This window comes from Engystomops pustulosus, unplaced genomic scaffold (assembly GCF_040894005.1).
Source record: "Engystomops pustulosus unplaced genomic scaffold, aEngPut4.maternal MAT_SCAFFOLD_650, whole genome shotgun sequence".
NCBI classification, from domain to species: Eukaryota; Metazoa; Chordata; class Amphibia; order Anura; family Leptodactylidae; genus Engystomops; species Engystomops pustulosus.
In genome coordinates this window covers 15,001-40,000 of record NW_027285529.1, presented here as the reverse complement: position 1 = coordinate 40,000, position 25,000 = coordinate 15,001, and positions in this window count along the sequence as shown.

Below are 25,000 nucleotides of genomic sequence, written 5' to 3'. Positions count from 1 at the left end.
TCGTTGCTGCTGCTGCTACCGCAGCGCTTCTCCGCCGCCGGAGAAGACCTCGCAGACAACATTGGATGGAGCTTAGGGCAGGGGGGCAAGAAAGATGCTCTCGGTCCCTTCCAAGGACCCGAAAAAGCCTTCCCTTCCCCTCCCTCTCGCAGTCGCTGGCTTTCCCCACTCAGTTCAGCCAAGAAGTGGCGCTCGACTCTCACCTCCATCAGCACCTCCGAAGCTCGGACAGCTCCTGTAGGCTGCGCATAGAAGGAAAGCATTGGACGCTCAACTTCAGCACCTCGAGTGTCGGACGGCTCCACCACCACCTCTCCACACTGTTAAGCGAGAGAGACGATAGGAGCCGTCGCGACGTACCCATGCAGCGCCGCCCGCCAACGCACAGAGGAGCGGAGGGGATCGGGCGCCAGGTCCGGGGGAAGGCTGGGAGGGAAGCTACGGCGCTGCTACCCAGCTTTCAACCCTGCGGGACCGGTGCTCCGCTCCTATCGCTCCGGCGAACAGGGTCCGCTACGCTTTCAACACCAGCGCCCGGCAGAGGGCTTGGAGAAGGCTCGCGCGGATCCTCGGTTCGGATCGCCTGGCTTCGCGGGAGCGGCCTTCGGCTAGGGCCGACGACGGCCGGACCGAGCAGATTTGGACCGGGGTGCGGGGCGAGTACCTGCCTCTCTCACGAAGGGAGTGTCACCGGTAAGAAGCCTCTTCCCACGTCTGCTTGCCGACTTACGCTCGCCCCGACGAGAGGCCCAACCGAAAGAGTGGAAAGGGGCAGAGATTTCCAGGGTCGCCCCACCAGGGATGCAATACCCCAGTGCAGACAGTCGGCCCTGCCCCGAACCTACTCGGTGGTTTGAAGGTTAACCTCTTGGGGAAAAGCAGCGATTCGCCTCGCGGTGCGTGCCTCCGCGGATCTAAACCCCCTCGATCGATGTGGGGCCAGAGGACCCCTTTTCCCCGTACGAAACTGTCAGCTCACCATGGGCTCGACGTCCGTGGGTCGGGGAGTTGAGCGCTTACGCGCGGCGGGACCTTATAACCTGCAGCGGCTGAGGAGCGAAGATTTCCAGGGTGGGCCCCCGGGGATGCCATACCCCGAGCAGCCTGTCGGCCCCGCTCCTAGCACGCTGGCAAGCAATGGAGTCTTCCCCGCGGCAGCCACCGCCCTCGCCCTAGCCTCGCCGTCGGTCGATGAAGAACGTCGTTCGCCCTCCTCTGGCTCGGGATTTGGAAACGGCCTGGCCTTCGCCTACTCCGTCGGGCAACTGCCTTCCGCCAGCCCCTTCCCTCGAATCCCCTTCTTCCATTTTAGACCCGATCAGGGGATTGGTCAGCCCAGCCCTGGGGTAAGAAGAGGGGTTGGGGTCGGTTCGGCTTCGGGTGCCCCGCTCGGCCAAAGGTTCCCCTCGCTTTGGAAGCACGCGAGGTCGCGGAGGGTGTCGGGGTTATTTTTTCGGCTCCCTGGCTTCGCGGGAGCGGCCTTCGGCTAGGGCCGAGGCCGTCCGGCCCGCGCAGATTTGGACCGGGGTCCGGGGCGAGTACCTGCCTCTCTCACGAAGGGAGTGTCACCGGTAAGAAGCCTCTTCCCACGTCTGCTTGCCGACTTACGCTCGCCCCGACGAGAGGCCCAACCGAAAGAGTGGAAAGGGGCAGAGATTTCCAGGGTCGCCCCACCAGGGATGCAATACCCCAGTGCAGACTGTCGGCCCTGCCCCGAACCTACTCGGTGGTTTGAAGGTTAACCTCTTGGGGAAAAGCAGCGATTCGCCTCGCGGTGCGTGCCTCCGCGGATCTAAACCCCCTCGATCGATGTGGGGCCAGAGGACCCCTTTTCCCCGTACGAAACGGCCGGCTCACCATGGGCTCGACATCCGTGGGTCGGAGAGTTGAGCGCTTACGCGCGGCGGGACCTTATAACCTGCAGCGGCTGAGGAGCGAAGATTTCCAGGGTGGGCCCCCGGGGATGCCATACCCCGAGCAGCCAGTCGGCCCCGCTCCTAGCGCGCTGACGAGCAATGGAGTCTTCCCCGCGGCAGCCACCGCCCTCGCCTCGCCGTCGGTCGATGAAGAGCCGAGTTCGCCCTCCTCTGCTCGGGACTCGGAAACGGCCTGGCCTTCGCCTACTCCGTCGGGCAACTGCCTTCCGCCAGCCCCTTCCCTCGAATCCCCTTCTTCCATTTTAGACCCGATCAGGGGATTGGTCAGCCCAGCCCTGGGGTAGGAAGAGGGGTTGGGGTCGGTTCGGCTTCCGGTGCCCCCGCTCGGCCAAAGGTCCCCTCGCTTTGGAAGCAGAGGGTGCCGGGGTTATTTTCGGCTTGACGCCTAGTCCGGTCCCTGCCGGTTCCCGTGGAGGCCCGCGGTCAAAACCAGCTCCCCGGCTGTCGGAGCCGGAGCCCCGCAGCCCGAGCGGACGCACCGAGTCCCTCATGTAAGGGATAGCCGCCCCTACGGAACGGCCCGGACTGGGACCAGGCACCCCCAGGCGCCGAAGGGGTGGGTCGGCCGTGTTGCCGAAGCTTAGCCGGCGCTGATGACCGCAGCCCCTAACGATGCCCACAGGCGGGGGAGCCAAGGAGAGCACTAGGAAGACGTGGCGGGGTCGGACGGCTCAATTTCCAGGGTGGGACCCCGGGGGTTCAGTACCCCGGGCATCCGGTCGGTTTCGCCGGCGCGACCCCAAGCCTTCCACGGCCCCCTTCGTGGGTGCAGGGATACCGTGCAGGGTGCAGGCTTAGACGCCAATTCCCCAGAAGTTTTAGGGATAGGGTTTGTCCGGGCGCCACCGCAGCGACAACCTCGCAAGAAGCTCTCTTCCACAAAAGCACGGGCAACGTTCGTGTGCGAGTGTTGGTCTCCCATGGTCTACCGACTCCCCCGGGCGGCCCAAGCGTTACGCCCCCGGCCGGGCCCTCGAGCAGGCGCACCCCTGGTGCCTCTCGTAAGGGAAGGCTACGGTCCTCAACCCCTCGTATGGCGGGGAGGGCGCATTTGAAACGCTAAAGGACGAGCCCTGTTCGGGACCTGGCGGGGATCCGCGGATTGGCGAGAGGGATGGGTCTGCCGTTGGTCAGAGGGGACGCACCCCTGGGACGCAGTTTGGCATTAGCGACCGATGGCCCATCTACGACCATGTACTCCGGGAGCGCCAAGGAGGACGCGGGTGGGCTTTGGGGGCAGACTCAATTTCCAGGGTCTGGGCGCCGGGGGTGCAATACCCTTAAGCGCTCATGTCGGTTTCGTCTGCCGCCCGCCTCTGGCCCGGCTCCTAGTGACGGGTGCTGTGAACGTGCGATCGTGCTTGCGGTTGAAGAGTTCAAAGGCTACCGCTGGGGATAACACGCCCGGGGAATTTAGAAACCCCCCCCTCCGCTACAATCTCTGCTTCTGCCGGACTCGGAGGGGAGCCGCCCCGGGGGCGACCGCTCCCTCTCCTCTTCCGCGGCGTGCCGCGCGCTTCGCCGTCAGCAGCGGAGCGAACCTTTTTCTCGGTCCGCAGCTCTTCAGGCGTAGGCGGGCAGCGCTAACAGGGTACACTGGGGACCACTCGACCGCAACCGCTCCTCCGACCGACGAGCATACCTACCGCGGATACGCCACGGTGGGTCTAAGCCTCGTCGCCGCCGCGAGGAGCAGGCGGGAGCCGTCCCTTTTCGTGCTGCGGAAATAAACCGTGGACACAGAGGTGTGTCTGCGCTCTCCGACCGGGCGGGGGGCGATTGGACTTGCCCGAGGGACACTAGGCGAGGCGCTGCCGCGGGAGCCGGAGCTCCGCGCTGGACGCTGCCGCCGCCGCCGCCGCCCCCCACCCACGGTACGGTGGAGTACGCCCGTTCCATACGCTTCGTAGCAAACCTCAGCCGAAGCAGAGAGTCCTACCGCTGTGGCAGGAGCGGGGCCGTGCGAGGACCACACTGGCACCGCGCTACACAACCTTAGGCAGAGGACCACAGCCGCTCACGGGGAGCGGGGGATTGATGCGCGACCAAGACTGAGGCTAAGGAACGCTTTACCATAAACCGGCCGGGGCCAATACCCCTGACCGAGCAAAGTGCCCTGCCCCGCCGGATCGCGCTGTGTCAGATCGATCAAAAGAGCGGAGAGCCGAGACTCTACCGCTGGGAGTTTGTGGAGAACGGCCTGGCTTGCGTCCCGTCCTCCCGCCCTCGACCTCACATGGCTAGCCTCACCCGCCGGGAGCCACCCCATTGGGGACCGTAGGGCGGAGAAGGGGTCTCCGCGTCCGGAATTTACTTGTGGAGAACGGCCTGGCTTACGTCCCGTCCTCCCGCCCTCGACCTCACATGGCTAGCCTCACCCGCCGGGCGCCACCCCATTGGGGACCGTAGGGCGGAGAAGGGGTCTCCGCGTCCGGAATTTACTTGTGGAGAACGGCCTGGCTTACGTCCCGTCCTCCCGCCCTCGACCTCACACGGCTAGCCTCACCCGCCGGGCGCCACCCCATTGGGGACCGTAGGGCGGAGAAGGGGTCTCCGCGTCCGGAATTTACTTGTGGAGAACGGCCTGGCTTACGTCCCGTCCTCCCGCCCTCGACCTCACATGGCTAGCCTCACCCGCCGGGCGCCACCCCATTGGGGACCGTAGGGCGGAGAAGGGGTCTCCGCGTACGGAATTTCTTGTGGAGAACGGCCTGGCTTACGTCCCGTCCTCCCATGGCTAGCCTCACCCGCCGGGCGCCACCCCATTGGGGACCGTAGGGCGGAGAAGGGGTCTCCGCGTCCGGAATTTCTTGTGGAGAACGGCCTGGCTTACGTCCCGTCCTCCCGCCCTCGACCTCACATGGCTAGCCTACCCCGCCGGGCGCCGCTCCATTGGGGATACGGTACGGCAAAGCGCGACGCCGCACGATGCCAACACTTTGTGCAAAAACCTGGCAGAGTCGACCAAAACCTCGCTTCTTTGACCGGTATTTTTGATGCTTTTCTCTGCCGCCGAAGGTGCACTGAGGGTCGGATCGCCCAAAATTTTTACCGGTCGTTTTGGTCTGCGGTTCTTCCGAGAGGTGCCCGCCTGACAGTTCTTTTTCAGCAGCCTCCGAAAGGCCATCCAGCGGGCAAGCCAGGGGTTGGCAGCCGCCGGCGGTGAGCCTTCCCCGGCCGGGGCAGACGGCTCCGACCGCAAAATTTTTTCGACTTTCGCCGAGGCCAAAACCCCATGCACTTTTAAAGCCTGCCCGCAGCGCCGTCTCCTGTCAGACGTCCCTTGCCGCCTGCGGTGGTCCTCGCCCGGCAGAGAGAAGCCGGAGTCGCCCCCTCTCCGGTTCTTTTTCACCATTCCGGAGCTCTGAAATCTGCCGGACACCGAGTGACCGAGGACGCTTCCAGGAGGGCGGCAGCGAGAGGCAGAGTGCCACCGGTCGGGTCGCCGGTTCTCCCACACTTTGAAAATTTTTCGCTTGTTCTGGTGGGATGGAGAGAGAGCGTGGCTTATGCGCCCTCTGCCCCGCGGTCCGCCCTGGCTGGCCTTACGCCGGTGGTTCGCCAGGCCACCGGCACCTTGTACGGCGGGGACGGCGTGGCTTATGCGCCCGTCAACCCACCTACTCGCCCCGGCTAGCCTTTTACCCGGAGGGCGCCACGCTCCGGGTACCAGTGAGCGGCACGAACCCAGTCATACCATGCCGCTCACCTCGCGCCCTCTCCGGCCTCCGCCGCGGAGACCTCCCGCTAGGACCTGCGGGGGGCGATTTCTGCCAAAATCTACAAAGTCCCCGATGGTTAAGGACGTAGACTGTTGAGCGGGACCTACACACTCTTGTAGCCGATGGGGCTCGCCATTTCCCGCAGAAAATGGACCACCTCCCGCAGAGGAACATGAAATGCCCCTTCCCGCGGGACCCGAAGGACCGCTCTGTCCGAGCAGGCCTCCAGGACCACGGCACGCAAAAGCGACTCAGTCCCGCTGGCATTACGGATCTGACTTTGTGCAAAAACCAGGCAGAGTCGACCAAAACCTCCCTTCTTTGACCGGTGTTTTTGTTGCTTTTCTCTGCCGCCGAAGGTGCACTGAGGGTCGGATCGCCCAAAATTTTTACCGGTCGTTTTGGTCTGCGGTTCTTCCGAGAGGTGCCCGCCTGACAGTTCTTTTTCAGCAGCCTCCGAAAGGGCATCCAGCGGGCAAGCCAGGGGTTGGCAGCCGCCGGCGGTGAGCCTTCCCCGGCCGGGGCAGACAGCTCCGACCGCAAATTTTTTTCGACTTTCGCCGAGGCCAAAACCCCATGCACTTTTAAAGCCTGCCCGCAGCGCCGTCTCCTGGCAGACGTCCCTTGCCGCCTGCGGTGGTCCTCGCCCGGCAGAGAGAAGCCGGTTTCGCCCTCTCACCGGTTCTTTTTCACCATTCCGGAGCTCTGAAATCTGCCGGACACCGAGTGACCGAGGACGCTTCCAGGAGGGCGGCAGCGAGAGGCAGAGTGCCACCGGTCGGGTCCCCGGTTCTCCCACACTTTGAAAATTTTTCGCTTGTTCTGGTGGGATGGAGAGAGAGCGTGGCTTATGCGCCCTCTGCCCCGCGGTACGCCCTTGGCTAGCCTTACGCCGGTGGTTCGCCAGGCCACCGGCACCTTGTACAGCGGGGACGGCGTGGCTTATGCGCCCTCTGCCCCGCGGTCCGCCCTGTCTAGCCTTACGCCGGTGGTTCGCCAGGCCACCGGCACCTTGTACGGCGGGGACGGCGTGGCTTATGCGCCCGTCAACCCACCTGCTCGCCCCGGCTAGCCTTTTACCCGGAGGGCGCCACGCTCCGGGTAGCAGTGAGCGGCACGAGCCCAGTCATACCATGCCGCTCACCTCGCACCTTTTCCGGCCTCCGCCGCGGAGACCTCCCGCTAGGACATGCGGGGGGCGATCTTGACCAAAATCTACAAAGTCCCCGATGGTTAAGGACGTAGACTGTTGAGCGGGACCTACACACTCTTGCAGCCGAAGGGGCTCGCCATTTCCCGCAGAAAATGGACCACCTCCCGCAGAGGAACATGAAATGCCCCTTCCCGCGGGACCCGAAAGGACCGCCCTGTCCGAGCAGGCCTCCAGGACCACGGCACGCAAAAGCGACTCAGTCCCGCTGGCATTACGGATCTGACTTAGTGCAAAAACCTGGCAGAGTCGACCAAAACTCCCCTTCTCTGACCGGTATTTTTGTTGCTTTTCTCTGCCGCCGAAGGTGCACTACGGGTCGGATCGCCCAAAATTTTTACCGGTCGTTTTGGTCTGCGGTTCTTCCGAGAGGTGCCCGCCTGACAGTTCTTTTTCAGAAGCCTCCGAAAGGCCATCCAGCGGGCAAGCCATGAGTTGGCAGCCGCCGGCGGTGAGCCTTCCCCGGCCGGGGCAGACAGCTCCGACCGCATAATTTTTTCGACTTTTGCCGAGGCCAAAACCCCATGCACTTTTAAAGCCTGCCCGCAGCGCCGTCTCCTGTCAGACGTCCCCGCCGCCTGCGGTGGTCCTCGCCCGGCAGAGAGAAGCCGGAGTCGCCCTCTCTCCGGTTCTTTTTCACCATTCCGGAGGTCTGAAATCTGCCGTACTCCGAGTGACCGAGGACGCTTCCAGGAGGACGGCAGCGAGAGGCAGAGTGCCACCGGTCGGGAAGCCGGTTCTCCCACACTTTGAAAATTTTTCGCTTGTGCTGGTGGGATGGAGAGAGAGCGTGGCTTATGCGCCCTCTGCCCCGCGGTACGCCCTTGGCTAGCCTTACGCCGGTGGTTCGCCAGGCCACCGGCACCTTGTACGGCGGGGACGGCGTGGCTTATGCGCCCGTCAACCCACCTACTCGCCCCGGCTAGCCTTTTACCCGGAGGGCGCCACGCTCCGGGTAGCAGTGAGCGGCACGAGCCCAGTCATACCATGCCGCTCACCTCGCACCTTTTCCGGCCTCCGCCGCGGAGACCTCCCGCTAGGACATGCGGGGGGCGATCTTGACCAAAATCTACAAAGTCCCCGATGGTTAAGGACGTAGACTGTTGAGCGGGACCTACACACTCTTGCAGCCGAAGGGGCTCGCCATTTCCCGCAGAAAATGGACCACCTCCCGCAGAGGAACATGAAATGCCCCTTCCCGCGGGACCCGAAGGACCACTCTGTCCGAGCAGGCTTCCAGGACCACGGCACGCAAGAGCGACTCAGTCCCGCTGGCATTACGGATCTGACTTAGTGCAAAAACCTGGCAGAGTCGACCAAAACTCCCCTTCTCTGACCGGTATTTTTGTTGCTTTTCTCTGCCGCCGAAGGTGCACTACGGGTCGGATCGCCCAAAATTTTTACCGGTCGTTTTGGTCTGCGGTTCTTCCGAGAGGTGCCCGCCTGACAGTTCTTTTTCAGCAGCCTCCGAAAGGCCATCCAGCGGGCAAGCCAGGGGTTGGCAGCCGCCGGCGGTGAGCCTTCCCCGGCCGGGGCAGACAGCTCCGACCGCATAATTTTTTCGACTTTCGCCGAGGCCAAAACCCCTTGCACTTTTAAAGCCTGCCCGCAGCGCCGTCTCCTGTCAGACGTCCCCGCCGCCTGCGGTGGTCCTCGCCCGGCAGAGAGAAGCCGGAGTCGCCCTCTCTCCGGTTCTTTTTCACCATTCCGGAGCTCTTAAATCTGCCATACTCCGAGTGACCGAGGACGCTTCCAGGAGGGCGGCAGCGAGAGGCAGAGTGCAACTGGTCGGGAAGCCGGTTCTCCCACACTTTGAAAATTTTTCGCTTGTGCTGGTGGGATGGAGAGAGAGCGTGGCTTATGCGCCCTCTGCCCCGCGGTACGCCCTTGGCTAGCCTTACGCCGGTGGTTCGCCAGGCCACCGGCACCTTGTACGGCGGGGACGGCGTTGCTTATGCGCCCGTCATCCCACCTACTCGCCCCGGCTAGCCTTTTACCCGGAGGGCGCCACGCTCCGGGTAGCAGTGAGCGGCACGAGCCCAGTCATACCATGCCGCTCACCTCGCACCTTTTCCGGCCTCCGCCGCGGAGACCTCCCGCTAGGACATGCGGGGGGCGATCTTGACCAAAATCTACAAAGTCCCCGATGGTTAAGGACGTAGACTGTTGAGCGGGACCTACACACTCTTGCAGCCGAAGGGGCTCGCCATTTCCCGCAGAAAATGGACCACCTCCCGCAGAGGAACATGAAATGCCCCTTCCCGCGGGACCCGAAGGACCACTCTGTCCGAGCAGGCTTCCAGGACCACGGCACGCAAGAGCGACTCAGTCCCGCTGGCATTACGGATCTGACTTAGTGCAAAAACCTGGCAGAGTCGACCAAAACTCCCCTTCTCTGACCGGTATTTTTGTTGCTTTTCTCTGCCGCCGAAGGTGCACTACGGGTCGGATCGCCCAAAATTTTTACCGGTCGTTTTGGTCTGCGGTTCTTCCGAGAGGTGCCCGCCTGACAGTTCTTTTTCAGCAGCCTCCGAAAGGCCATCCAGCGGGCAAGCCAGGGGTTGGCAGCCGCCGGCGGTGAGCCTTCCCCGGCCGGGGCAGACAGCTCCGACCGCATAATTTTTTCGACTTTCGCCGAGGCCAAAACCCCATGCACTTTTAAAGCCTGCCCGCAGCGCCGTCTCCTGTCAGACGTCCCCGCCGCCTGCGGTGGTCCTCGCCCGGCAGAGAGAAGCCGGAGTCGCCCTCTCTCCGGTTCTTTTTCACCATTCCGGAGCTCTTAAATCTGCCATACTCCGAGTGACCGAGGACGCTTCCAGGAGGGCGGCAGCGAGAGGCAGAGTGCAACCGGTCGGGAAGCCGGTTCTCCCACACTTTGAAAATTTTTCGCTTGTGCTGGTGGGATGGAGAGAGAGCGTGGCTTATGCGCCCTCTGCCCCGCGGTACGCCCTTGGCTAGCCTTACGCCGGTGGTTCGCCAGGCCACCGGCACCTTGTACGGCGGGGACGGCGTTGCTTATGCGCCCGTCATCCCACCTACTCGCCCCGGCTAGCCTTTTACCCGGAGGGCGCCACGCTCCGGGTAGCAGTGAGCGGCACGAGCCCAGTCATACCATGCCGCTCACCTCGCACCTTTTCCGGCCTCCGCCGCGGAGACCTCACGCTCTGTTCTGCGGAGAGCGATTTTGGGCAAAATCTACAAAGTCCCCGATGGTTAAGGACGTAGACTGTTCAGCGGGACCTACACACTCTTGTAGCCGAAGGGGCTCGCCATTTCCCGCAGAAAATGGATCACCTCCCGCAGAGGAACATGAAATGCCCCTTCCCGCGGGACCCGCAGGACCGCTCTGTCCGAGCAGGCCTCCAGGACCACGGCACGCAAAAGCGACTCAGTCCCGCTGGCATTACGGATCTGACTTAGTGCAAAAACCTGGCAGAGTCGACCAAAACTCCCCTTCTCTGACCGGTATTTTTGTTGCTTTTCTCTGCCGCCGAAGGTGCACTACGGGTCGGATCGCCCAAAATTTTTACCGGTCGTTTTGGTCTGCGGTTCTTCCGAGAGGTGCCCGCCTGACAGTTCTTTTTCAGAAGCCTCCGAAAGGGCATCCAGCGGGCAAGCCAGGGGTTGGCAGCCGCCGGCGGTGAGCCTTCCCCGGCCGGGGCAGACAGCTCCGACCGCATAATTTTTTCGACTTTTGCCGAGGCCAAAACCCCATGCACTTTTAAAGCCTGCCCGCAGCGCCGTCTCCTGTCAGACGTCCCCGCCGCCTGCGGTGGTCCTCGCCCGGCAGAGAGAAGCCGGAGTCGCCCTCTCTCCGGTTCTTTTTCACCATTCCGGAGCTCTTAAATCTGCCGTACTCCGAGTGACCGAGGACGCTTCCAGGAGGGCGGCAGCGAGAGGCAGAGTGCCACCGGTCGGGAAGCCGGTTCTCCCACACTTTGAAAATATTTCGCTTGTGCTGGTGGGATGGAGAGAGAGCGTGGCTTATGCGCCCTCTGCCCCGCGGTCCGCCCTGGCTAGCCTTACGCCGGTGGTTCGCCAGGCCACCGGCACCTTGTACGGCGGGGACGGCGTTGCTTATGCGCCCGTCATCCCACCTACTCGCCCCGGCTAGCCTTTTACCCGGAGGGCGCCACGCTCCGGGTAGCAGTGAGCGGCACGAGCCCAGTCATACCATGCCGCTCACCTCGCACCTTTTCCGGCCTCCGCCGCGGAGACCTCACGCTCTGTTCTGCGGAGAGCGATTTTGGGCAAAATCTACAAAGTCCCCGATGGTTAAGGACGTAGACTGTTGAGCGGGACCTACACACTCTTGTAGCCGAAGGGGCTCGCCATTTCCCGCAGAAAATGGATCACCTCCCGCAGAGGAACATGAAATGCCCCTTCCCGCGGGACCCGAAGGACCGCTCTGTCCGAGCAGGCCTCCAGGACCACGGCACGCAAAAGCGACTCAGTCCCGCTGGCATTACGGATCTGACTTAGTGCAAAAACCTGGCAGAGTCGACCAAAACTCCCCTTCTCTGACCGGTATTTTTGCTGCTTTTCTCTGCCGCCGAAGGTGCACTACGTGTCGGATCGCCCAAAATTTTTACCGGTCGTTTTGGTCTGCGGTTCTTCCGAGAGGTGCCCGCCTGACAGTTCTTTTTCAGCAGCCTCCGAAAGGGCATCCAGCGGGCAAGCCAGGGGTTGGCAGCCGCCGGCGGTGAGCCTTCCCCGGCCGGGGCAGACAGCTCCGACCGCATAATTTTTTCGAACTTCTCCGAGGTCAAAATCCCAGGCACTCCGACGGAAGGTCCGCCGCGCGTCTCCCGTCTGACGTCCCCGCCGCTCGCGGTGGTCCTCGCCCGGCAGGGAGCTGCCGGATTCGCCCTCTTACCGGTTCTTTTTCACCTTTCCGGAGCTCTGATATCTGCCGCACACACAGTGACCGAGGACGCTTCCAGGAGGGCGGCAGCGAGAGGCAGAGTGCCACCGGGCGGGTCCTCGGTTCTCCCACACTTAGAAAATTTTTGCGCTTGTGCTGGTGCGAGGACGTAGGTCTTTCGACCGGGGCAAGCCTGGAGGGCGGTAGCCGGGATTGGCGCCCTATTCCCGGCTAGCTCTCGGAGGCTTCACCCGGTTGGAGGTTGGAGCTCCGACTTCCATGGGCATGTTCCTCACCGGGACCTACGACCAAGTGTGGCCGAGGGACAGTGACACATTCCCGGGTAGCCTGAGTGGCTGCTCCCGCTGAGCTACTTCCATGGGCACTATTCCTCCCCGGGACTTGCCGCCAAGTCTTGGCCGGGGGACAGTGACACATTCCCGGGTAGCCTGAGTGGCTGCTCCCGCTGAGCTACTTCCATGGGCACTATTCCTCCCCGGGACTTGCCGCCAAGTCTTGGCCGGGGGACAGTGACACATTCCCGGGTAGCCTGAGTGGCTGCTCCCGCTGAGCTCTCACTTCCATGGGCATGTTCCTCACCGGGACATACTACCAAGTGTGGCCGGGTTTCGAGCTCCAAACTCGGCTTGCACTTGGTCGCTTGGGGGGTCCCCTCCGCTCCGGGAAGGGCGCCCTCCAGCGGGCAGACGAGGGTACTTCTAGTCTGCCCGAGCTCCATGGGGCCCCTCTCGCCCCTAGGCTCCCCGCCCAGGGTTCCAGGGTCCCGGATACAGCCACCCTGTCGAGTTCGGTATAGGGTACCGGGCCTGGCTGGAATCACGCCGGGATCGGTGAGACCTCCTCGGCCGCGGCTCAGCCTCCAAACTCCCTTTCGCGGTTCTCTTCCCTTCAACTTCCATGGGCATGTTCCACACCGGGACCTCCGACCAAGTGTGGCCGGGGAAACAGTCGCCCATGCCCGGGTAGCCTCAGCAAGTGCTCCCGCTGAGGTCAACTTGGAGGTTGGAGCTCCGACTTCCATGGGCACTGTTCCTCCCCGGGACCTGCCGCCAAGTCTGGCCGGGGGACAGTGACACATTCCCGGGTAGCTTGAGCGGCTTCTCCCGCTGAACTCTTACTTCCATGGGCATGTTCCTCATCAGGAACCAACGACCAAGTGTGGCCCAGGGACAGTGACACATTCCCGGGTAGCCTCAGCAGCTGCTCCCGCTGAGCTACTTCCATGGGCACTATTCCTCCCCGGGACTTGCCGCCAAGTCTTGGCCGGGGGACAGTGACACATTGCCGGGTAGCCTGAGTGGCTGCTCCCGCTGAGCTCTTACTTCCATGGGCATGTTCCTCACCGGGACCAACTACCAAGTGTGGCCGGGTTTCGAGCTCCAAACTCGGCTTGCACTTGGTCGCTTGGGGGTCCCCTCCGCTCCGGGAAGGGCGCCCTCCAGCGGGCAGACGAGGGTACTTCTAGTCTGCCCGAGCTCCATGGGGCCCCTCTCGCCCTAGGCTCCCCGCCCAGGGTTCCAGGGTCCCGGATACAGCCACCCTGTCGAGTTCGGTATAGGGTACCGGGCCTGGCTGGAATCACGCCGGGATCGGTGAGACCTCCTCGGCCGCGGCTCAGCCTCCAGACTCCCTTTCGCGGTTCTCTTCCCTTCAACTTCCATGGGCATGTTCCACACCGGGACCTCCGACCAAGTGTGGCCGGGGAACAGTCGCCCATGCCCGGGTAGCCTCAGCAAGTGCTCCCGCTGAGGTCAACTTGGAGGTTGGAGCTCCGACTTCCATGGGCACTGTTCCTCCCCGGGACCTGCCGCCAAGTCTGGCCGGGGGACAGTGACACATTCCCGGGTAGCTTGAGCGGCTTCTCCCGCTGAACTCTTACTTCCATGGGCATGTTCCTCATCAGGAACCAACGACCAAGTGTGGCCCAGGGACAGTGACACATTCCCGGGTAGCCTCAGCAGCTGCTCCCGCTGAGCTACTTCCATGAGCACTATTCCTCCCCGGGACCTGCCGCCAAGTCTGGCCGGGGACAGTGACACATTCCCGGGTAGCCTCAGCAGCTGCTCCCGCTGAGCTACTTCCATGGGCACTATTCCTCCCCGGGACTTGCCGCCAAGTCTTGGCCGGGGGACAGTGACACATTGCCGGGTAGCCTGAGTGGCTGCTCCCGCTGAGCTCTTACTTCCATGGGCATGTTCCTCACCGGGACCAACTACCAAGTGTGGCCGGGTTTCGAGCTCCAAACTCGGCTTGCACTTGGTCGCTTGGGGGGTCCCCTCCGCTCCGGGAAGGGCGCCCTCCAGCGGGCAGACGAGGGTACTTCTAGTCTGCCCGAGCTCCATGGGGCCCCTCTCGCCCCTAGGCTCCCCGCCCAGGGTTCCAGGGTCCCGGATACAGCCACCCTGTCGAGTTCGGTATAGGGTACCGGGCCTGGCTGGAATCACGCCGGGATCGGTGAGACCTCCTCGGCCGCGGCTCAGCCTCCAAACTCCCTTTCGCGGTTCTCTTCCCTTCAACTTCCATGGGCATGTTCCACACCGGGACCTCCGACCAAGTGTGGCCGGGGAACAGTCGCCCATGCCCGGGTAGCCTCAGCAAGTGCTCCCGCTGAGGTCAACTTGGAGGTTGGAGCTCCGACTTCCATGGGCACTGTTCCTCCCCGGGACCTGCCGCCAAGTCTGGCCGGGGGACAGTGACACATTCCCGGGTAGCTTGAGCGGCTTCTCCCGCTGAACTCTTACTTCCATGGGCATGTTCCTCATCAGGAACCAACGACCAAGTGTGGCCCAGGGACAGTGACACATTCCCGGGTAGCCTCAGCAGCTGCTCCCGCTGAGCTACTTCCATGAGCACTATTCCTCCCCGGACCTGCCGCCAAGTCTGGCCGGGGGACAGTGACACATTCCCGGGTAGCCTCAGCAGCTGCTCCCGCTGAGCTACTTCCATGGGAACTATTCCTCCCCGGGACTTGCCGCCAAGTCTTGGCCGGGGGACAGTGACACATTCCCGGGTAGCCTGAGTGGCTGCTCCCGCTGAGCTCTTACTTCCATGGGCATGTTCCTCACCGGGACATACTACCAAGTGTGGCCGGGTTTCGAGCTCCAAACTCGGCTTGCACTTGGTCGCTTGGGGGGTCCCCTCCGCTCCGGGAAGGGCGCCCTCCAGCGGGCAGACGAGGGTACTTCTAGTCTGCCCGAGCTCCATGGGGCCCCTCTCGCCCCTAGGCTCCCCGCCCAGGGTTCCAGGGTCCCGGATACAGCCACCCTGTCGAGTTCGGTATAGGGTACCGGGCCTGGCTGGAATCACGCCGGGATCGGTGAGACCTCCTCGGCCGCGGCTCAGCCTCCAGACTCCCTTTCGCGGTTCTCTTCCCTTCAACTTCCATGGGCATGTTCCACACCGGGACCTCCGACCAAGTGTGGCCGGGGAACAGTCGCCCATGCCCGGGTAGCCTCAGCAAGTGCTCCCGCTGAGGTCAACTTGGAGGTTGGAGCTCCGACTTCCATGGGCACTGTTCCTCCCCGGGACCTGCCGCCAAGTCTGGCCGGGGGACAGTGACACATTCCCGGGTAGCTTGAGCGGCTTCTCCCGCTGAACTCTTACTTCCATGGGCATGTTCCTCATCAGGAACCAACGACCAAGTGTGGCCCAGGGACAGTGACACATTCCCGGGTAGCCTCAGCAGCTGCTCCCGCTGAGCTACTTCCATGAGCACTATTCCTCCCCGGGACCTGCCGCCAAGTCTGGCCGGGGGACAGTGACACATTCCCGGGTAGCCTCAGCAGCTGCTCCCGCTGAGCTACTTCCATGGGCACTATTCCTCCCCGGGACTTGCCGCCAAGTCTTGGCCGGGGGACAGTGACACATTGCCGGGTAGCCTGAGTGGCTGCTCCCGCTGAGCTCTTACTTCCATGGGCATGTTCCTCACCGGACCAACTACCAAGTGTGGCCGGGTTTCGAGCTCCAAACTCGGCTTGCACTTGGTCGCTTGGGGGGTCCCCTCCGCTCCGGGAAGGGCGCCCTCCAGCGGGCAGACGAGGGTACTTCTAGTCTGCCCGAGCTCCATGGGGCCCCTCTCGCCCCTAGGCTCCCCGCCCAGGGTTCCAGGGTCCCGGATACAGCCACCCTGTCGAGTTCGGTATAGGGTACCGGGCCTGGCTGGAATCACGCCGGGATCGGTGAGACCTCCTCGGCCGCGGCTCAGCCTCCAAACTCCCTTTCGCGGTTCTCTTCCCTTCAACTTCCATGGGCATGTTCCACACCGGGACCTCCGACCAAGTGTGGCCGGGGAACAGTCACCCATGCCCGGGTAGCCTCAGCGGCTGCTCCCGCTGAGGTCAACTTGGAGGTTGGAGCTCCGACTTCCATGGGCACTATTCCTCCCCGGGACCTGCCGCCAAGTCTGGCCGGGGACAGTGACACATTCCCGGGTAGCCTGAGCGGCTGCTCCCGCTGCACTCTTTAGTGCCATGGGCATGTTCCTCATCAGAATCAACGACCAAGTGTGGCCGAGGGACAGTGACACATTCCCGGGTAGCCTGAGTGGCTGCTCCCGCTGAGCTACTTCCATGAGCACTATTCCTCCCCGGGACCTGCCGCCAAGTCTGGCCGGGGGACAGTGACACATTCCCGGGTAGCCTGAGTGGCTGCTCCCGCTGAGCTACTTCCATGAGCACTATTCCTCCCCGGGACCTGCCGCCAAGTCTTGGCCGGGGGACAGTGACACATTCCCGGGTAGCCTGAGTGCTGCTCCCGCTGAGCTCTTACTTCCATGGGCATGTTCCTCACCGGGACATACTACCAAGTGTGGCCGAGTTTCGAGCTCCAAACTCGGCTTGCACTTGGTCGCTTGGGGGGTCCCCTCCGCTCCGGGAAGGGCGCCCTCCAGCGGGCAGACGAGGGTACTTCTAGTCTGCCCGAGCTCCATGGGGCCCCTCTCGCCCCTAGGCTCCCGGCCCAGGGTTCCAGGGTCGCGGATCCAGCCACCATGCGGAGTTCGGTTTGGGTACCGGGCCTGGCAGAAATCACGCCGGGATCGGTGAGCCCTCCTCGGCCGCGGCTTCGCGCAAAAACTCCCTTTCGCGGTTCTCTTCACTTCAACTTCCATGGACACGTTCCACACTTGGACCTACGACCAAGTGTGCCCGGGGAACAGTAACCCATGCCCGGGCAGCCTCAGCAAGTGCTCCCGCTGAGGTCAATTTGGAGGTTTGAGCTCCGACTTCCATGGCCATGTTCCTCACCGGGACCTACGACCAAGCGTGGCCGGGTTTCGAGCTCCAAACTCGGCTTGCACTTTGTGGCCAAGGGGGTCCCCTCCGCTCCGGGAAGGGCGCCCTCCAGCGGGCAGACGAGGTTACTTCTAGTCTGCCCGAGCTCCATGGGGCATTATTCCTCCCCGGGACTTGCCGCCAAGTCTGGCCGGGGGACAGTGACACTTGGCCGGGTAGGCGAAGTGGCTTCTCCCGCTGACTTGCCCCTTTGGAAGTAGGAGCTCTTACTTCCATGGGCATTATACCTCTCGAAGACTTAGAGCCAAGTGAGCTCCTACTTCCATGGGCATTATTCCTCCCCGGGACTTGCCGCCAAGTCTGGCCGGGGGACAGTGACACTTGGCCGGGTAGGCGAAGTGGCTTCTCCCGCTGACTTGCCCCTTTGGAAGTAGGAGCTCCTACTTCCATGGGCATTATTCCTCCCCGGGACTTGCCGCCAAGTCTGGCCGGGGGACAGTGACACTTGGCCGGGTAGGCGAAGTGGCTTCTCCCGCTGACTTGCCCCTTTGGAAGTAGGAGCTCCTACTTCCATGGGCATTATTCCCTCCCCGGGACTTGCCGCCAAGTCTGGCCGGGGGACCAGTGACACTTGGCCGGCCGGGTAGGCGAAGTGGCTTCTCCCGCTGACTTGCCCCTTTGGAAGTAGGAGCTCCTACTTCCATGGGCATTATTCCTCCCCGGGACTTGCCGCCAAGTCTGGCCGGGGGACAGTGACACTTGGCCGGGTAGGCGAAGTGGCTTCTCCCGCTGACTTGCCCCTTTGGAAGGAGGAGCTCCTACTTCCATGGGCATTATTCCTCCCCGGGACTTGCCGCCAAGTCTGGCCGGGGGACAGTGACACTTGGCCGGGTAGGCGAAGTGGCTTCTCCCGCTGACTTGCCCCTTTGGAAGTAGGAGCTCCTACTTCCATGGGCATTATTCCTCCCCGGGACTTGCCGCCAAGTCTGGCCGGGGGACAGTGACACTTGGCCGGGTAGGCGAAGTGGCTTCTCCCGCTGACTTGCCCCTTTGGAAGTAGGAGCTCTTACTTCCATGGGCATTATACCTCTCGAAGACTTAGAGCCAAGTGAGCTCCTACTTCCATGGGCATTATTCCTCCCCGGGACTTGCCGCCAAGTCTGGCCGGGGGACAGTGACACTTGGCCGGGTAGGCGAAGTGGCTTCTCCCGCTGACTTGCCCCTTTGGAAGGAGGAGCTCCTACTTCCATGGGCATTATTCCTCCCCGGGACTTGCCGCCAAGTCTGGCCGGGGGACAGTGACACTTGGCCGGGTAGGCGAAGTGGCTTCTCCCGCTGACTTGCCCCTTTGGAAGTAGGAGCTCCTACTTCCATGGGCATTATTCCTCCCCGGGACTTGCCGCCAAGTCTGGCCGGGGGACAGTGACACTTGGCCGGGTAGGCGAAGTGGCTTCTCCCGCTGACTTGCCCCTTTGGAAGTAGGAGCTCTTACTTCCATGGGCATTATACCTCTCGAAGACTTAGAGCCAAGTGAGCTCCTACTTCCATGGGCATTATTCCTCCCCGGGACCTACTGCCAAGTGTGGCCGGGGAACAGTGACTCTTGGCCGGATAGAACTAGTGGCTTCTCCCGCTGACTTGCCCCTTTGGAAGTAGGAGCTCCTACTTCCATGGGCATTATTCCTCCCCGGGACCTACTGCCAAGTGTGGCCGGGGAACAGTGACATGTGGCCGGATAGGCCAAGTGGCTTCTCCCGCTGACTTGCCCCTTTGGAAGTAGGAGCTCCTACTTCCATGGGCATTATTCCTCCCCGGGACCTACTGCCAAGTGTGGCCGGGGAACAGTGACTCTTGGCCGGTTAGGCCAAGTGGCTTCTCCCGCTGACTTGCCCCTTTGGGTGTAGGAGCTCCTACTTCCATGGGCATTATTCCTCCCCGGGACCTACTGCCAAGTGTGGCCGGGGAACAGTGACTCTTGGCCGGATAGGCCAAGTGGCTTCTCCCGCTGACTTGCCCCTTTGGAAGTAGGAGCTCCTACTTCCATGGGCATTATTCCTCCCCGGGACCTACTGCCAAGTGTGGCCGGGGAACAGTGACTCTTGGCCGGTTAGGCCAAGTGGCTTCTCCCGCTGACTTGCCCCTTTGGAAGTAGGAGCTCCTACTTCCATGGGCATTATTCCTCCCCGGGACCTACTGCCAAGTGTGGCCGGGGAACAGTGACTCTTGGCCGGATAGGCCAAGTGGCTTCTCCCGCTGACTTGCCCCTTTGGAAGTAGGAGCTCCTACTTCCATGGGCATTATTCCTCCCCGGGACCTCCTGCCAAGTGTGGCCGGGGAACAGTGACTCTTGGCCGGATAGGCCAAGTGGCTTCTCCCGCTGACTTGCCCCTTTGGAAGTAGGAGCTCCTACTTCCATGGGCATTATTCCTCCCCGGGACTTGCCGCCAAGTCTGGCCGGGGGACAGTGACACTTGGCCGGGTAGGCGAAGTGGCTTCTCCCGCTGACTTGCCCCTTTGGAAGTAGGAGCTCTTACTTCCATGGGCATTATACCTCTCGAAGACTTAGAGCCAAGTGAGCTCCTACTTCCATGGGCATTATTCCTCCCCGGGACTTGCCGCCAAGTCTGGCCGGGGGACAGTGACACTTGGCCGGGTAGGCGAAGTGGCTTCTCCCGCTGACTTGCCCCTTCGGAAGTAGGAGCTCCTACTTCCATGGGCATTATTCCTCCCCGGGACTTGCCGCCAAGTCTGGCCGGGGGACAGTGACACTTGGCCGGGTAGGCGAAGTGGCTTCTCCCGCTGACTTGCCCCTTTGGAAGTAGGAGCTCTTACTTCCATGGGCATTATACCTCTCGAAGACTTAGAGCCAAGTGAGCTCCTACTTCCATGGGCATTATTCCTCCCCGGGACTTGCCGCCAAGTCTGGCCGGGGGACAGTGACACTTGGCCGGGTAGGCGAAGTGGCTTCTCCCGCTGACTTGCCCCTTTGGAAGTAGGAGCTCCTACTTCCATGGGCATTATTCCTCCCCGGGACCTACTGCCAAGTGTGGCCGGGGGACAGTGACTCTTGGCCGGATAGGCCAAGTGGCTTCTCCCGCTGACTTGCCCCTTTGGAAGTAGGAGCTCCTACTTCCATGGGCATTATTCCTCCCCGGGACCTACTGCCAAGTGTGGCCGGGGAACAGTGACTCTTGGCCGGGTAGGCCAAGTGGCTTCTCCCGCTGACTTGCCCCTTTGGAAGTAGGAGCTCCTACTTCCATGGGCATTATTCCTCCCCGGGACCTACTGCCAAGTGTGGCCGGGGAACAGTGACTCTTGGCCGGATAGGCCAAGTGGCTTCTCCCGCTGACTTGCCCCTTTGGAAGTAGGAGCTCTTACTTCCATGGGCATTATTCCTCCCCGGGACCTACTGCCAAGTGTGGCCGGGGAACAGTGACTCTTGGCCGGATAGGCCAAGTGGCTTCTCCCGCTGACTTGCCCCTTTGGAAGTAGGAGCTCTTACTTCCATGGTCATTATTCCTCCCCGGGACCTACTGCCAAGTGTAGCCGGGGAACAGTGACTCTTTGCCGGATAGGCCAAGTGGCTTCTCCCGCTGACTTGCCCCTTTGGAAGTAGGAGCTCTTACTTCCATGGGCATTATTCCTCCCCGGGACCTACTGCCAAGTGTGGCCGGGGAACAGTGACTCTTGGCCGCATAGGCCAAGTGGCTTCTCCCGCTGACTTGCCCCTTTGGAAGTAGGAGCTCTTACTTCCATGGTCATTATTCCTCCCCGGGACCTACTGCCAAGTGTAGCCGGGGAACAGTGACTCTTGGCCGGATAGGCCAAGTGGCTTCTCCCGCTGACTTGCCCCTTTGGAAGTAGGAGCTCTTACTTCCATGGGCATTATTCCTCCCCGGGACCTACTGCCAAGTGTGGCCGGGGAACAGTGACTCTTGGCCGCATAGGCCAAGTGGCTTCTCCCGCTGACTTGCCCCTTTGGAAGTAGGAGCTCTTACTTCCATGGTCATTATTCCTCCCCGGGACCTACTGCCAAGTGTAGCCGGGGAACAGTGACTCTTGGCCGGATAGGCCAAGTGGCTTCTCCCGCTGACTTGCCCCTATGGAAGTAGGAGCTCTTACTTCCATGGGCATTATTCCTCCCCGGGACCTACTGCCAAGTGTGGCCGGGGAACAGTGACTCTTGGCCGGATAGGCCAAGTGGCTTCTCCCGCTGACTTGCCCCTTTGGAAGTAGGAGCTCTTACTTCCATGGTCATTATTCCTCCCCGGGACCTACTGCCAAGTGTGGCCGGGGAACAGTGACTCTTGGCCGGATAGGCCAAGTGGCTTCTCCCGCTGACTTGCCCCTTTGGAAGTAGGAGCTCCTACTTCCATGGGCATTATTCCTCCCCGGGACCTACTGCCAAGTGTGGCCGGGGAACAGTGACTCTTGCCTGGGTAGGCCAAGTGGCTTCTCCCGCTGACTTGCCCCTTTGGAAGTAGGAGCTCCTACTTCCATGGGCATTATTCCTCCCCGGGACCTACTGCCAAGTGTGGCTGGGGAACAGTGACTCTTGGCCGGATAGAACTAGTGGCTTCTTCCGCTGACTTGCCCCTTTGGAAGTAGGAGCTCCTACTTCCATGGGCATTATTCCTCCCCGGGACCTACAGCCAAGCTTGGCCGGGGGACAGTGACATGTGGCCGGATAGGCCAAGTGGCTTCTCCCGCTGACTTGCCCCTTTGGAAGTAGGAGCTCCTACTTCCATGGGCATTATTCCTCCCCGGGACCTACTGCCAAGTGTGGCCGGGGAACAGTGACTCTTGGCCGGATAGGCCAAGTGGCTTCTCCCGCTGACTTGCCCCTTTGGAAGTAGGAGCTCCTACTTCCATGGGCATTATTCCTCCCCGGGACCTATTGCCAAGTGTGGCCGGGGAACAGTGACTCTTGGCCGGATAGGCCAAGTGGCTTCTCCCGCTGACTTGCCCCTTTGGAAGTAGGAGCTCTTACTTCCATGGGCATTATTCCTCCCCGGGACCTACTGCCAAGTGTGGCCGGGGAACAGTGACTCTTGGCCGGATAGGCCAAGTGGCTTCTCCCGCTGACTTGCCCCTTTGGAGGTAGGAGCTCCTACTTCCATGGGCATTATTCCTCCCCGGGACCTACTGCCAAGTGTGGCCGGGGAACAGTGACTCTTGGCCGGGTAGGCCAAGTGGCTTCTCCCGCTGACTTGCCCCTTTGGAGGTAGGAGCTCCTACTTCCATGGGCATTATTCCTCCCCGGGACCTACTGCCAAGAGTGGCCGGGGAACAGTGACTCTTGGCCGGATAGGCCAAGTGGCTTCTCCCGCTGACTTGCCCCTTTGGAGGTAGTAGCTCCTACTTCCATGGGCATTATTCCTCCCCGGGACCTACTGCCAAGTGTGGCCGGGGAACAGTGACTCTTGGCCGTGTAGGCCAAGTGGCTTCTCCCGCTGACTTGCCCCTTTGGAAGTAGGAGCTCCTACTTCCATGGGCACTATTCCTCTCCGGGACCTACTGCCAAGTGTGGCCGGGGAACAGTGACTCTTGGCCGGATAGGCCAAGTGGCTTCTCCCGCTGACTTGCCCCTTTGGAAGTAGGAGCTCTTACTCCCATGGGCAGTATACCTCTCGGGGACTTAGAGCCAAGTGTCTTCACCCTTTGGAGGTGGTAGCTCCTACTTCCATGGGCATTATTCCTCCCCGGGACCTACTGCCAAGTGTGGCCGGGGAACAGTGACTCTTGGCCGGATAGAACTAGTGGCTTCTCCCGCTGACTTGCCCCTTTGGAAGTAGGAGCTCCTACTTCCATGGGCATTATTCCTCCCCGGGACCTATTGCCAAGTGTGGCCGGGGAACAGTGACTCTTGGCCGGATAGGCCAAGTGGCTTCTCCCGCTGACTTGCCCCTTTGGAAGTAGGAGCTCCTACTTCCATGGGCATTATTCCTCCCCGGGACCTACTGCCAAGTAAGGCCGGGGAACAGTGACTCTTGGCCGGATAGAACTAGTGGCTTCTTCCGCTGACTTGCCCCTTTGGAAGTAGGAGCTCCTACTTCCATGGGCATTATTCCTCCCCGGGACCTACAGCCAAGTGTGGCCGGGGGACAGTGACATGTGGCCGGATAGGCCAAGTGGCTTCTCCCGCTGACTTGCCCCTTTGGAAGTAGGAGCTCCTACTTCCATGGGCATTATTCCTCCTTGGGACCTACTGCCAAGTGTGGCCGGGGAACAGTGACTCTTGGCCGGGTAGGCCAAGTGGCTTCTCCCGCTGACTTGCCCCTTTGGAAGTAGGAGCTCCTACTTCCATGGGCATTATTCCTCCCCGGGACCTACTGCCAAGTGTGGCCGGGGAACAGTGACTCTTGGCCGGGTAGGCCAAGTGGCTTCTCCCGCTGACTTGCCCCTTTGGAAGTAGGAGCTCTTACTCCCATGGGCAGTATACCTCTCGGGGACTTAGAGCCAAGTGTCTTCACCCTTTGGAGGTAGTAGCTCCTACTTCCATGGGCATTATTCCTCCCCGGGACCTACTGCCAAGTGTAGCCGGGGAACAGTGACTCTTGGCCGGATAGAACTAGTGGCTTCTCCCGCTGACTTGCCCCTTTGGAAGTAGGAGCTCCTACTTCCATGGGCATTATTCCTCCCCGGGACCTATTGCCAAGTGTGGCCGGGGAACAGTGACTCTTGGCCGGATAGGCCAAGTGGCTTCTCCCGCTGACTTGCCCCTTTGGAAGTAGGAGCTCCTACTTCCATGGGCATTATTCCTCCCCGGGACCTACTGCCAAGTAAGGCCGGGGAACAGTGACTCTTGGCCGGATAGAACTAGTGGCTTCTTCCGCTGACTTGCCCCTTTGGAAGTAGGAGCTCCTACTTCCATGGGCATTATTCCTCCCCGGGACCTACAGCCAAGTGTGGCCGGGGGACAGTGACATGTGGTTGGATAGGCCAAGTGGCTTCTCCCGCTGACTTGCCCCTTTGGAAGTAGGAGCTCCTACTTCCATGGGCATTATTCCTCCCCGGGACCTACTGCCAAGTGTGGCCGGGGAACAGTGACTCTTGGCCGCGTAGGCCAAGTGGCTTCTCCCGCTGACTTGCCCCTTTGGAAGTAGGAGCTCCTACTTCCATGGGCATTATTCCTCCCCGGGACCTACTGCCAAGTGTGGCCGGGGAACAGTGACTCTTGGCCGGGTAGGCCAAGTGGCTTCTCCCGCTGACTTGCCCCTTTGGAAGTAGGAGCTCTTACTCCCATGGGCAGTATACCTCTCGGGGACTTAGAGCCAAGTGTCTTCACCCTTTGGAGGTAGTAGCTCCTACTTCCATGGGCATTATTCCTCCCCGGGACCTACTGCCAAGTGTAGCCGGGGAACAGTGACTCTTGGCCGGATAGAACTAGTGGCTTCTCCCGCTGACTTGCCCCTTTGGAAGTAGGAGCTCCTACTTCCATGGGCATTATTCCTCCCCGGGACCTACTGCCAAGAGTGGCCGGGGAACAGTGACTCTTGGCCGGATAGGCCAAGTGGCTTCTCCCGCTGACTTGCCCCTTTGGAAGTAGGAGCTCCTACTTCCATGGGCATTATTCCTCCCCGGGACCTACTGCCAAGTAAGGCCGGGGAACAGTGACTCTTGGCCGGATAGAACTAGTGGCTTCTTCCGCTGACTTGCCCCTTTGGAAGTAGGAGCTCCTACTTCCATGGGCATTATTCCTCCCCGGGACCTACAGCCAAGCTTGGCCGGGGGACAGTGACATGTGGCCGGATAGGCCAAGTGGCTTCTCCCGCTGACTTGCCCCTTTGGAGGTAGGAGCTCTTACTTCCATGGGCATTATTCCTCTCCGGGACCTACAGCCAAGTGTGGCCGGGGAACAGTGAAACTTGGCCGAATAGGCCAAGTGGCTGCTCCCGCTGACTTGCCCCTTTGGAAGTAGGAGCTCCTACTTCCATGGGCATTATTCCTCCCCGGGACCTATAGCCAAGTGTGGCCGGGGGACGGTGACATGTGGCCGGATAGGCCGAGCGGCT